Source organism: Amblyomma mixtum, chromosome 2 (genome assembly GCF_055824585.1).
Source record: "Amblyomma mixtum isolate Tamu chromosome 2, ASM5582458v1, whole genome shotgun sequence".
NCBI classification, from domain to species: Eukaryota; Metazoa; Arthropoda; class Arachnida; order Ixodida; family Ixodidae; genus Amblyomma; species Amblyomma mixtum.
Window position 1 is genome coordinate 239,494,495 of NC_143013.1, and position 10,819 is coordinate 239,505,313.

At 51.1% G+C, this 10,819-nt stretch overlaps 1 pseudogene; it reads left to right on the forward strand.

Annotated features, from left to right (window-relative positions):
- Positions 1–7,190: 7,190 nt before the first annotated feature.
- Positions 7,191–9,414, forward strand: LOC149363107 (uncharacterized; annotated as a pseudogene).
- The last annotated feature ends 1,405 nt before the right edge of the window (positions 9,415–10,819 follow it).

Consider the following 10,819-nt stretch of genomic DNA (forward strand, 5'->3'; position numbering starts at 1 on the left):
GAGGGGAGGGGGTGGTACGGAATTGAAGCGTTGCCCAAGGAAATTATGGGAAGAAAATTTTCACAAAAATAACACTTTCCTCGTTCCACATAGTACGCATGAAGGGCGCTGTTAACAGTTGGCGATCGCTTTGAAGAAGAATACGACAAAGTATGCCGTCATTTTGCAGCAATCTTTGTAAAACACCGTGACGGTTGTATTTTGAAGCCCGACATAATTTAAAAGGCATTCAGTCCGCTGGGAGCTTCTTGAATCGCAGAAGCTTCTCGTGTGGTCAGATATCTTGCCGCGTGCGCTGCATTTGCTCACTGATACATTAGTTGAAACTAGATAGCCTAGGCAGCATTTCCTGAAACCGCAATGCTAAAGTGCGCTGGCAAGCGTACGAGAGAGAACCACGCACTGCAGCAAACGGTGCAAGCCCACTGCGGCCGCTGCGTCCTACAGTGTCACTTATGTGTGTAAGTACGGCATTAGTCGTAAGCTGCTGTGCGCAGTTCACTTATCGCGCTCTTTGAGGACTCTCTGCAATGTAAACTTATCTCGGGTGTCCAGTTTGAACGCCCGTACTTGCGAGGAAACGAAGCACACACGATAGCATCGCAGCATGCCCGAGTACGCGAGAAGATGACGCAATTCGGAGAAGCACCCAGGGGATAGAGCCCCTTTTTCTCTATGTCCGCCTTCACAACATACATTTATCCTGCCATTTTACAAATATTGCTTCGAAATGACGTAGCACACATTCTCACAATCTTTTTCAAAGCATTAGCCAACTATTAACAAGCGGCGCACTCATAAGTACTCTGTGAAATTAGAAATATCTTTCGTAATCTTGCTTACTTGTGTTTCTATGGGCCGCAGTCCTGTCCCGTACCCTCAGCGCTGAGAGTCATTCCCATGCGTAGATATTTTAAATGTACATCGCTTTCTGAATGACCTTTAATTCTTTCACAAACTGCTCTAGGATGAATTTGGTTGTTCTTTACTGAGGCACGACATCATACATGCACTACGTAATCGGAAAACTGCTTTGAAATCTTTTGCTTCCATGTGTTCCTGCGGGTGCTATGATTACTGCCCCTATGCATATCCGCCCTCCGCGTATCTCCCACTTTGTAAACACGTTGTTTTTCTATATGATCGCAGTTAAGATAGCGCACCTGCTCTGCTTACCAGAGCATGACACGTACAGGAAGTTTGACACACATTCGTTTCGCAGAGCTCGGCTGAAAATTTTTCTGATGACATTCGTTTATTTCCGGCCAACCTTCAGCGGAAGCCTTCAGTACACTCGTTACCAAAGCGATGACTCACGAATTTACCATGTTCGTATGGCTTTTGTAAATGGGCTACAGAGCTAGGTGTGTAGTCGTTGTCGGCACGTGACATCCGTTATTGCAGATAGCGATGTCAACAACGGACTTGAAGATGTGTTTCCGTTGGAAACGACTATTCTGCGCCACCACACCACCTGTACACTCGTAAGCGGAACAGACTCAAAATTTCTGTACTTAAACGCTTCGCCAATATCAGCTACCGCCAGATCGATTGCAAAGAAAGAAGATCCAGAGCTAAAAATGAAAGCATTACTTGTCCTTGTGCTGCTATCCGCCATTGCGTTCGTTGCTGGTGAGTATTTTGATCTCTTCAGTGATTGCATTTGTGTTTGAGGCTTGAACGCGCCATCTTTCCAACGTGTGCGAGTTTACTTCTGAACGCGCCATCTTTCCAACGTGTGCGAGTTTACTTCACCTTCAGAGTTTCCGTCAGGGCGCTTTCCCGAACTGCATTCTTGCATTCGTCACATGTTTCAGTGAAGATTCATTTAAATACCAATTTCCGAACAAAAACACTGAAACTACGTAACACTGCAGATATCCTGATACTTGTTATATGGGCCGCCGCGGTGGCTCAGTGGCTATGGTGCTCGGCTGCTGACCCGAAAGACGCGGGTTCGATCCCGGCCGCGGCGGTTGAATTTCTTCGGAGGAGAAATTCTAGAGGCCCGTGTACTGTGCGATGTCAGTGCACGTTAAACAACCCCAGGTGGTCGAAATTTCCGGAGCCCTCCACTACGGCGTCTCTCACAGCCTTAGTCGCTTTGGGACGTTAAACTCCGTAAACAAACCAAACCAACTTGTTATATGGAATGAGAAAGTACAACACAAGGAACGTTCATATCGAATGGGTAGGTTGGTAGAGAATGAAATATTTTATGCACGAAATATTTTTAGTGTGCAGAAAGCAATGTTAAGAACCAGTCGCGAATTGCGGGTGAGGGAGTGGCTGTGTTCTGCTTTTCTCACGCAGTTAATAAAGAAGGGAGCCCAATGTTATGGAGAATTTCACGACTGATTCGTCTTTTCGCTCACTTGTGCCAGCTAGCGACAGCGATGCCAGTGCGCTTAGCTTAGAAGAAGCGCCGCTTCCTGGCTTCTAATAGCTGAGTAACAAACGTCAAGCGCCTACACAATAAATAGCAATTATAAGATAATATGGTGTTTGAACGGAACAAGATTTCTTATGCCCTAGAAGACACATTGTCATGACAAGGAGTGGTTTAAAATGTTTGTCCTTACAGGCATCTTCCTTGCTTGGTTGGGTTGACGGAAAAAAAAACTACTCTCGGCTTAGAGCGGCAAGAGACCGTCACCAGTTTCAGAATTCATGAACCACAGTGAAAAAATTGAGATAACATTTGACACCAAATTAACGGCAGCATAATATTTCTTAGAAGCTTTCTATATAAAATGCGCACCCTGCAAAACAAAGAACTCCTCTTCGATGTCTCAAAGTTAATACCTGAATGTTGTATTCTTGTTTACCATCCAAAGTGAATATTCAAGTTAACCTTGACATTGTCTCCTTCCGCAGGCAAATGTACACTGCTATCAGTTGCGCTGGCTCAGTATTTTTCTTTTCTTCCAGGAACCTCTAAACTATTAGCGCTGATATGCTTTCGTCACATCATGAGTCGCACGCGAATGCAAACAGCCTAATGGACTAATAAATAAAAGCACGCGTGTTGACATTAACGTAGGTCTTAGAGGCTTACTAGGACAACAAACATTAAAAACTGTCGTCTTCATGGCATGTGTGCAGGTTTTGAGAAAAAATAATGAATAACTTCTTGTATAATAGCCTGAACATGACGATGATGATTGATAAAACGTTTATTTCTATCGATGTGGGAGGAAACCGCCCAGGGGCGGGGGCCGGGACCTCTGCGACTAAAAACTGCCTTGAAGGATGACGTCGTTATAAAAATTTGAAAAGTATATTTTGAAGAAAAAACATGGAGCAGTAATTGTCTCACATCTTGATAGACACCCAAACCGCGCAGTAAGGGAAGGGAGGAAAGCGGGAAAGGAATAAGAAAGATAGAAAAGGGTGTGTAGTGGCGTGCTCTGGAATAATTTTGGCCACATAGGAATCTTTAACGTCTACCGACATCGCACAGCACACAAGCGCGTTTGCTTTTCACCTCCACTGAACGCGGCAGTCGCGGGTGGGTTCGACCCCGGGCACATACAAGGACGTTTTGGTCTCAAACGGGCCACACCGCAAGTCCCGCATTGGCGTCGTCCCCGAGGATGCTGCGGACTGCAGCACCGGTTTGTCCAGGACCAATAGTCGCCTTGAGGTCGACCGTGATTCTTGGTTTCAGCACCACGACGATGTCGTCTTTTTCAATGCGCGGCGTGTTCTGCGGCCGCCACCGGAGTTGCTTGGAGCGCTTCGAGGCTGCGTTCAGCGAGCTCCCGCCCTGCGTATGCACAGAGCTAGCCGGCGCCTGTTGCTGTGTGGCAGCAGCACCAACGTCCCTCGATGCCGCCGCCGAGTTCTTCTTACCGCGCCAGACGGGGACCATATCTTGAAGGTAATCGTCCTCGGTTGGTAGAGGATCCCCGCCTTGAGTCGTATCCTCGGATTGATGGGTATCCATTGTTACGATCTGCAAGGCCTGCGGGTCATACCCGGTGACTTGATTTGGAGCCGCCAGAGCCGAGGGATCCCCGACCGGGGCCATCGCAGGCCCTGGCGCCGTTAGGCTTAGCACCACCGCGGCGTGACGAAAGCTGCAAATGACCGAAAAGCGGTCAAAAATTGGCCCCACCTTAACAAACGTGGTGTAGACGGTTGCCGCTGAGGTTCCTGGAGACGATGATAGCAGGCTTGCAGGGAGAAAAGTTGGTGTATCACAATTTATTGCGATCTGTTACAAAGCTGACGCAGTATGCGACCGCTCCCGTCACTGACGCTAGCTCCTTGTACGTGCACTGAAATCAGTCGACGCCGCGGAGAAGCTACTCCGGGATATTGTGCTGCCGGTAGGGGAACGCGAGCTACCGTTCCGGGGACACCCTAAACTCTCCGGTGCGTTCTGACGCGGCGTCGTGACTGTTTCGCCAGACAAAACATCTGAAAGCGTTAAAAAAAACTCAGTGCGGAACCAAATGGGGTGTCTGTACGGAAGTTAGGGGAACGCCGGTTGCGGTGATCACCTTCGCGAAGACCAAGGTGCCACGGACGGTGTTGTACAGCTAAGAACGGCTCCTTGTTCGCCTGTACAAGAAAACAGTGCCTGCATGCCACCGCTGTGGCACAGTGGGCCATCGGGCCGATGCCTGCCCGCGACCGCATCCGGGGCGCTGCAAACGCTGCGGAGTCCAGGTTCCTGATGCCACTCCTGACGGCCCGGCGGAACATGACTGTGTTCCGAGCTGCCTCATCTGCGGAGGCGGCCATCCTACCGGAGCTCCTGGCTGGGCCGGGCAGTTCCGGAAAGCCATCAAACCGAGCTCCCCATCCGGATCCAAGCCGAAGACAAAGATGGGACCCAAGCAGGCTCCTCCGCCCAAGGCCAAGAAAGCGCCAGCCGCTCAGGAACCAGAGGCCCAAACCGGGCCATCGAAACCTGTCAAGTCCGGGACCCAGGCGGTGCGCCCGGTTCTCAACGCCACGAAATTCCCGCCCTTGGCACCGTCCAACCACAAGTGAGCAGTTGGAGTAGGGCAGTCTCCGGGCCCCCTACCCGTCCCTCCCCTACCGAAACCGCCCTACAGCAGCAGGTAGAGGAGCTCAGGCGCCAGAACCAAATTCTAGTGCGCAAAATTCAAGAATTAGAAGCCAAACAAGCCGGGTCATCCGAACAAATGCAAGAAGCTGAGCCAGATGACGAGGATGACGGATCATCCGTAACATCTTGCCTCACTAGCGTCTCGCGGCAGAGCGGGGACACGGTAGTTGAATCAGTGTCCACTGCTGGTCGCGTCGCCGGCCTAGAGGCACTGCAGCGCCAAACCGAGCAACTGGAGGAGCAAGTGGCGGCCCTCCCGAATCAAATCATGTCAGCAGTCCGCGAGTCCTTCCAGGACATGTTCAAGGCAGCTTTAACACAAGCACTTCCCGACCTTGTGGCCCAGATTACTGACTCCGTCCTTAAAGCAGTGCAGCCCTGGGTCAGCACCCAAATTAAGAACGCGAGTAGCTGCGAATACCCTCACCTCAAACGTAAAACTGCCTCTTGTCAGGCAGCGGAGGAACATGGTTCAGGCTCGGCAGCTGGTGGGTTGGTGCGGGCCCTCACTGGGGTTGCGCAGGCTCCTGGCCAGAGCTAGTGCGCTCACCAGTAAATAAATACAACAAGATGGCTACCAGATCTAATAGGAATGATAACAAAACTTGAAAAATGCCAGATCATCCAATGGATCTGCAGGGGTTTCAGAGCTTGGAAAAAGCGGTCACACCTCCAGCTCTACCTGCAGTCCTTAGATGACATGCTGGCGCTAATTGCCCTGCAGGAGCCCGGCATAGACGCTAAATTATCAGGCTACAGCACCTTTCAGGGGGGCCCCTCTACGTGCATCCTGGTGAATAAGGCTTACACCGTGGTTCAGGTCGACTTAGACTTGAGAACCGAGCAAGAATATGCAATGGTCCGAGTATTGTCTCTCAGGCGCCGCGACCCGTCATTACATATCCTCAACATATACTGCCCTCCGCATAAGCCGCGCGTAACTTTCAATGAAATCTTCCTTCGCGCTATAAAAATGGCAGCCAAAGAGCTTCTAGTGATCGTTGGAGACTTCAATGCTCCCAGCCTTCATTGGGGCTACCACTTCGAACAAGCAAGAGGACGTAAGCTGGCGGAGCTCATCTCCACCCTCAGCCTCATGTTGCTCACGGACCCGACGTATACCACCCGAGTGGGGAATTTGGTAACCCGCGACACGTGTGCAGACCTTTCTCTAGTTAAAAATGCTAGAGCGGCTGCCTGGGAGAACTTGGGAGATTCTCTAGGCAGCGATCACCTCCTTCTCCGGATTATACTCGTGGCAAAGGCAGCGCGCAAAAAATGGGGTCAGGCCAGGCTGACCAATTGGCACAAATTCCGAAATCACACTATCCCTCCCGTACTATATTCCGGCGGCTACGCGGAGTGGGCTAACCACATATACAACTTTCAGAAACAACACGTCACAACACTACAAACCACCGAAGAGAGCCCCGCAGTGGACACCCACCTCCTGCATTTGTGGGAGGCGCGGCGGAGCTTAACTAAACGGTGGAAGAAGCAGCAAACTAATCGCAAATTACTCGACCGCATAGCCAAACTCACAGAGTAGGCTGCAGCGTATGCTGCCGAACTCTCAGATTCAAATTGGATAGCACGCTGCGACGCCGCAGTACATCAGATGAGCTCGAAGGGGACGTGGCGTCTCTTTCGCAGTCTAATCGACCCCTCCCAAACGAGAGGGGAGACGCAAAAGCAGCTCCGGCGGGCTCTGCAAGGGTATCATGGTAGGACGGCGCAACTTGCGGCCACTCTGTGCGACAGATATCTCTGTCGTACGGTGTACCCGCCTGGGCCGGAGTACATGTACTCTGGCAGGCCTAATGAAACACTTGATGCCCCATTTGAGTTGCACGACCTTAAGGCGGCCCTAGAAAAAATGCGCCGAGGTACGGCTCCTGGACGGGATCACATAACAATGAACCTGTTGGCGAACCTACCGGACTCAGCCAACCTCCATTTATTAGAATACATCAACCAGATCTGGGGCGGGCGTCGACTCCCTCCCGAGTGGAAAACGTCACTGGTGACGTTTATCCCTAAATCAGGTAAGGCCGTGAATACGGACAACCTGAGGCCCATATCACTGACCTCATGTGCGGGAAAGCTTATGGAGACTATGGTACGGGATCGCCTCTCTCCATACCTGGAGAGTAAGGGCTTGTTTGCAGTCACCACGTTCGGGTTTCGCCCCCACATGTCTGCACAGGATGTCCTTCTCCAGCTGCACAGGGATGTAATACGACCCACAACTATGCAACACAATGACAAAGCCATCCTCGCCCTAGATTTGAAAATGGCTTTCGACAATGTTAAACACAATGGAAAGCTGGGCTAGTTGTAGGTTGTTCATGATGAAAATTTCTGGGCGCGAACAAACAAAGGACAGCGAAGAAACCACAGGACAAGCGCCTTGTCCTGTGGTTTCTTCGCTGTCCTTTGTTTGTTCGCGCCCAGAAATTTTCATCATGAATGTTAAACACGGAAGCATCCTGGCCAACTTGAGTCCTACCGATTGTGGGGCTAAGGCATACGGGTATGTAATAGATTTTTTTGACTAATCGCCAGGCCTTTCTTCGGATTGAGGGCAAGGAATACGGCCGTTACATGATGGGAACATGGGGTAACCCTCAGGGAGCGGTGTTACCACCGCTCCTGTTCAACATAGCTATGATGCGCCTCCCAAGCCAACTGGCCCGAGTGAAAGGCATTCAACACGCGTTATATGCAGATGACATTACAATTTGGACCACTGAGAGTAGCCTTGGAGACATGGAGGAGCACCTTCAGCTGGCCGCTTCCATAGTCGATGCGTATGCTATTGACTGTGGGCTCCAATGTGCTCCAGTGAAATCAGAGCTTCTGCATGTCAGAGCGAACCCAAAGGATAGGACAGCAATTCACATCTCTCTGTCACGAGGTCGTGTTAGAGAGGTGGAGGAGCTCCGTATTCTGGGCCTTTTCATTCACCCCAGACTCAGACCGGACTCCACCATTGTGAAACTCAAGAGAGTAGGCGAACAGGTAGGGCGCATGATCCACCGCGTTTCCAACAAGCGGGGCGATCTGCGGGGCAGGGACGCGTTTCGGCTCGTCTATGCCTTCGTGACTAGCCGGATCCTCTACGCCGTGCCATATCTCCGCACTACCAAGCAAGACGAGGCGCGAATAGACGCCATCATCCGCAAGGCAACTAAGCGAGCCCTGGATCTCCCGGTGGCTACCTCTAATGCCAAACTCAAAGCATTGGGGGTGCTAAACTCCTACCAGGAGCTGCGGGAGGCCCACCTCGTGAACCAATACGCGCGGCTCACACAGACGGCTCCTGGGCGCCGCCTGCTAAACCGCTTACACATCCAACACGACTGCACTCCAGAGGAGGCGGCGGAGCGTATCCCAGTACTGTGGCGCCATATGCTCTGGGTCTCCCCGCTCCCCCATAACATGGACACCGACTTGCACGAAAACAGACGACAAGCGCGGGCTCGGGCTCTTGAGAAACAACACGGCTCCCGACCCGGTGTATATTATGTAGACGTAGCAGGGCCATCGCCCACGGGATTTTATACGGCCGCTGTCGTTCCCCAGGCAATGCACGTTGACGGACTCTCCTTTCGAGCCCTGAATTCAATGCGAGCCGAGAAAGTAGCGATAGCACTTGCTGCCGCCCACGCCAATTCGAGAATAACCGTCACGGACTCCCGAAAAGCATGTGATCATTACTTAGCAGGGGAGACCTCCCTCTTAACTGCTTGCATTCTAAGACGGACTGCCACTGATCCAACACCGAAAAGAAACATTTGGGCTCCTGGCCAGCAGCGCTTACGAGGTAATGAGGCCGCTTACGCAGCTGCCCGAGCGCTTATTCACCGGGCTCCTCATCCCAGATCTTCTGGCTCGGAGACTAACCAGCCGCTGCTGCGATTCAGAGAACTAATAACGCATTATAGCGACAACCACCACCTTTTCGCGGCCCCTGCAAAGGGGCTGAGTAAGACGGAGGAGCGAACTTTAAGGCGCCTTCAGACAGGTACTCTACTCTGTCCTGCAATAATAAAACATTACGATCCTAACACGGATGGCCGATGCCCGCACTGTGGTTAGACCTGTGATATCTTCCACATGGTGTGGGCATGTACTATAAATCCCCAGATCGCCCTTCCCCTACCCCTTCCAGAGAGGCATGGGAGACTGCCCTCCTCAACTGCTCCTCGCTTGAGTCCCAAAGGGCTCTGGTGAAACGTGTGAGAGACGGGGCCTCGTCATGCGGTGTCCCGGACTGGGGACGCCGACCGTGTAGCGGGGCCACTCTGTGCCTCCCAAAGTCTATTTGATCAATTAAAAGTTTTCCCCACCACCCCGGGCACTCTGGCTGAGTAGCCGAGCGCGCTAACCACTGAGCCACCGCGGTGCATTGTTCTGAATCACCTGCTGCTGTTTTTGGTGACAATTGTAGCTCGTCATGTAATAAACAAAAAAAATACGCTAGTCTGGACACCAGAACATGCATCGCTGCCTGGTAATGTTACCACCCACGAGGTACAGACTTTGTCAAAAGTTTAGAGCCAAGTGGGTTTGCTTCTAAGCCTTTCAGTGGGACTCCTGTAACATTCGTGGTAGTCCTACCCATTGGAGGAGGCAGGACCAGAAATCGTTTTACCTTCAGCAAATTTGGAGCGCTGGTGATGCATTACGAACCAGACAGTGTGCTTCAGAAGCAAACCCCCTGGGATCCAAACTTTTTACAAAGGCTGTACATCTTCGGGGAGGTACATCTTGCAGGTGGCCCGCATGTAGAGGTCTTCGTGGTTGCGATGCTACTGGTTCGCGATACCATTGGTTCTCAAGCTCGCTCAAATAGAAGATGTTATTCAAATTCTTAGCGTTGTCCCACTTGTTGTACAGCCGGCCAAATCTTTAGCTGGCGTGCCTGACGGCCGCTTTTTCTGGGCTGATTTGCTTTACTGCCAAGCAATCTTGCGAAAAGCTCAATATTAAGCAAGGACTTAGTGAGCCTGTGCTTACGTTTGATATTTTCACAAGATTGCTCCGTCATAGTCTGTGGGAGCACTGAAAACGCGGCCGTCACACACGCCAGCTAAAGATTTGGCCGGCTGTACCTGCTCAACCACTCGTAGGATGTAAGCCAGTCTTCAGCATTGTGGTCGTCAGTCCCGCTGGAGAGGGCGGCAAAGGAAACCGGAACAGAGAACTGCCGGGCCAAATTGCTTGGCTTGATGGTTGTCGTCTGCAGGTGTACCGGGGGTCTGTAGCGTGCGGTTGCGGAGTTCCGGCATTCGGCTTCCGGCTACGCTTCACTATCATGACGCAACAATTGCCCATATTCGAACGTACTGACAGTATCGTTTAGTTAGCCTTGCTTTTAAAAATGCTCCCTCCCTGTATCCCCCTCCCAAGCTTTAGCTCTTAGTATAGGTCTTCTCTTAACATGTCTAATTTTCTTCGCCGAGAAAGAAATCATCAGTTTTAAATGTCGAAGCTTCGAGTCAATTTATTGTTGCAGATTTCAGTTTGTAAACAGGCGTAATCTTTCAGTGCCACAATTTTATTTCACGCACTGTATCCTGAAGGACTGCATTTCTCTACCATCAGCCACTGCTACTGGTTGAGTTCGGAAAGAGAAGAGTGAGAAGGGGTTCCTGGAAAATAAACAAAACTAGGGATCACACGCGGTTACAGAAATTAACAAAGCAGGATAAAAATCACAATACCGCACTC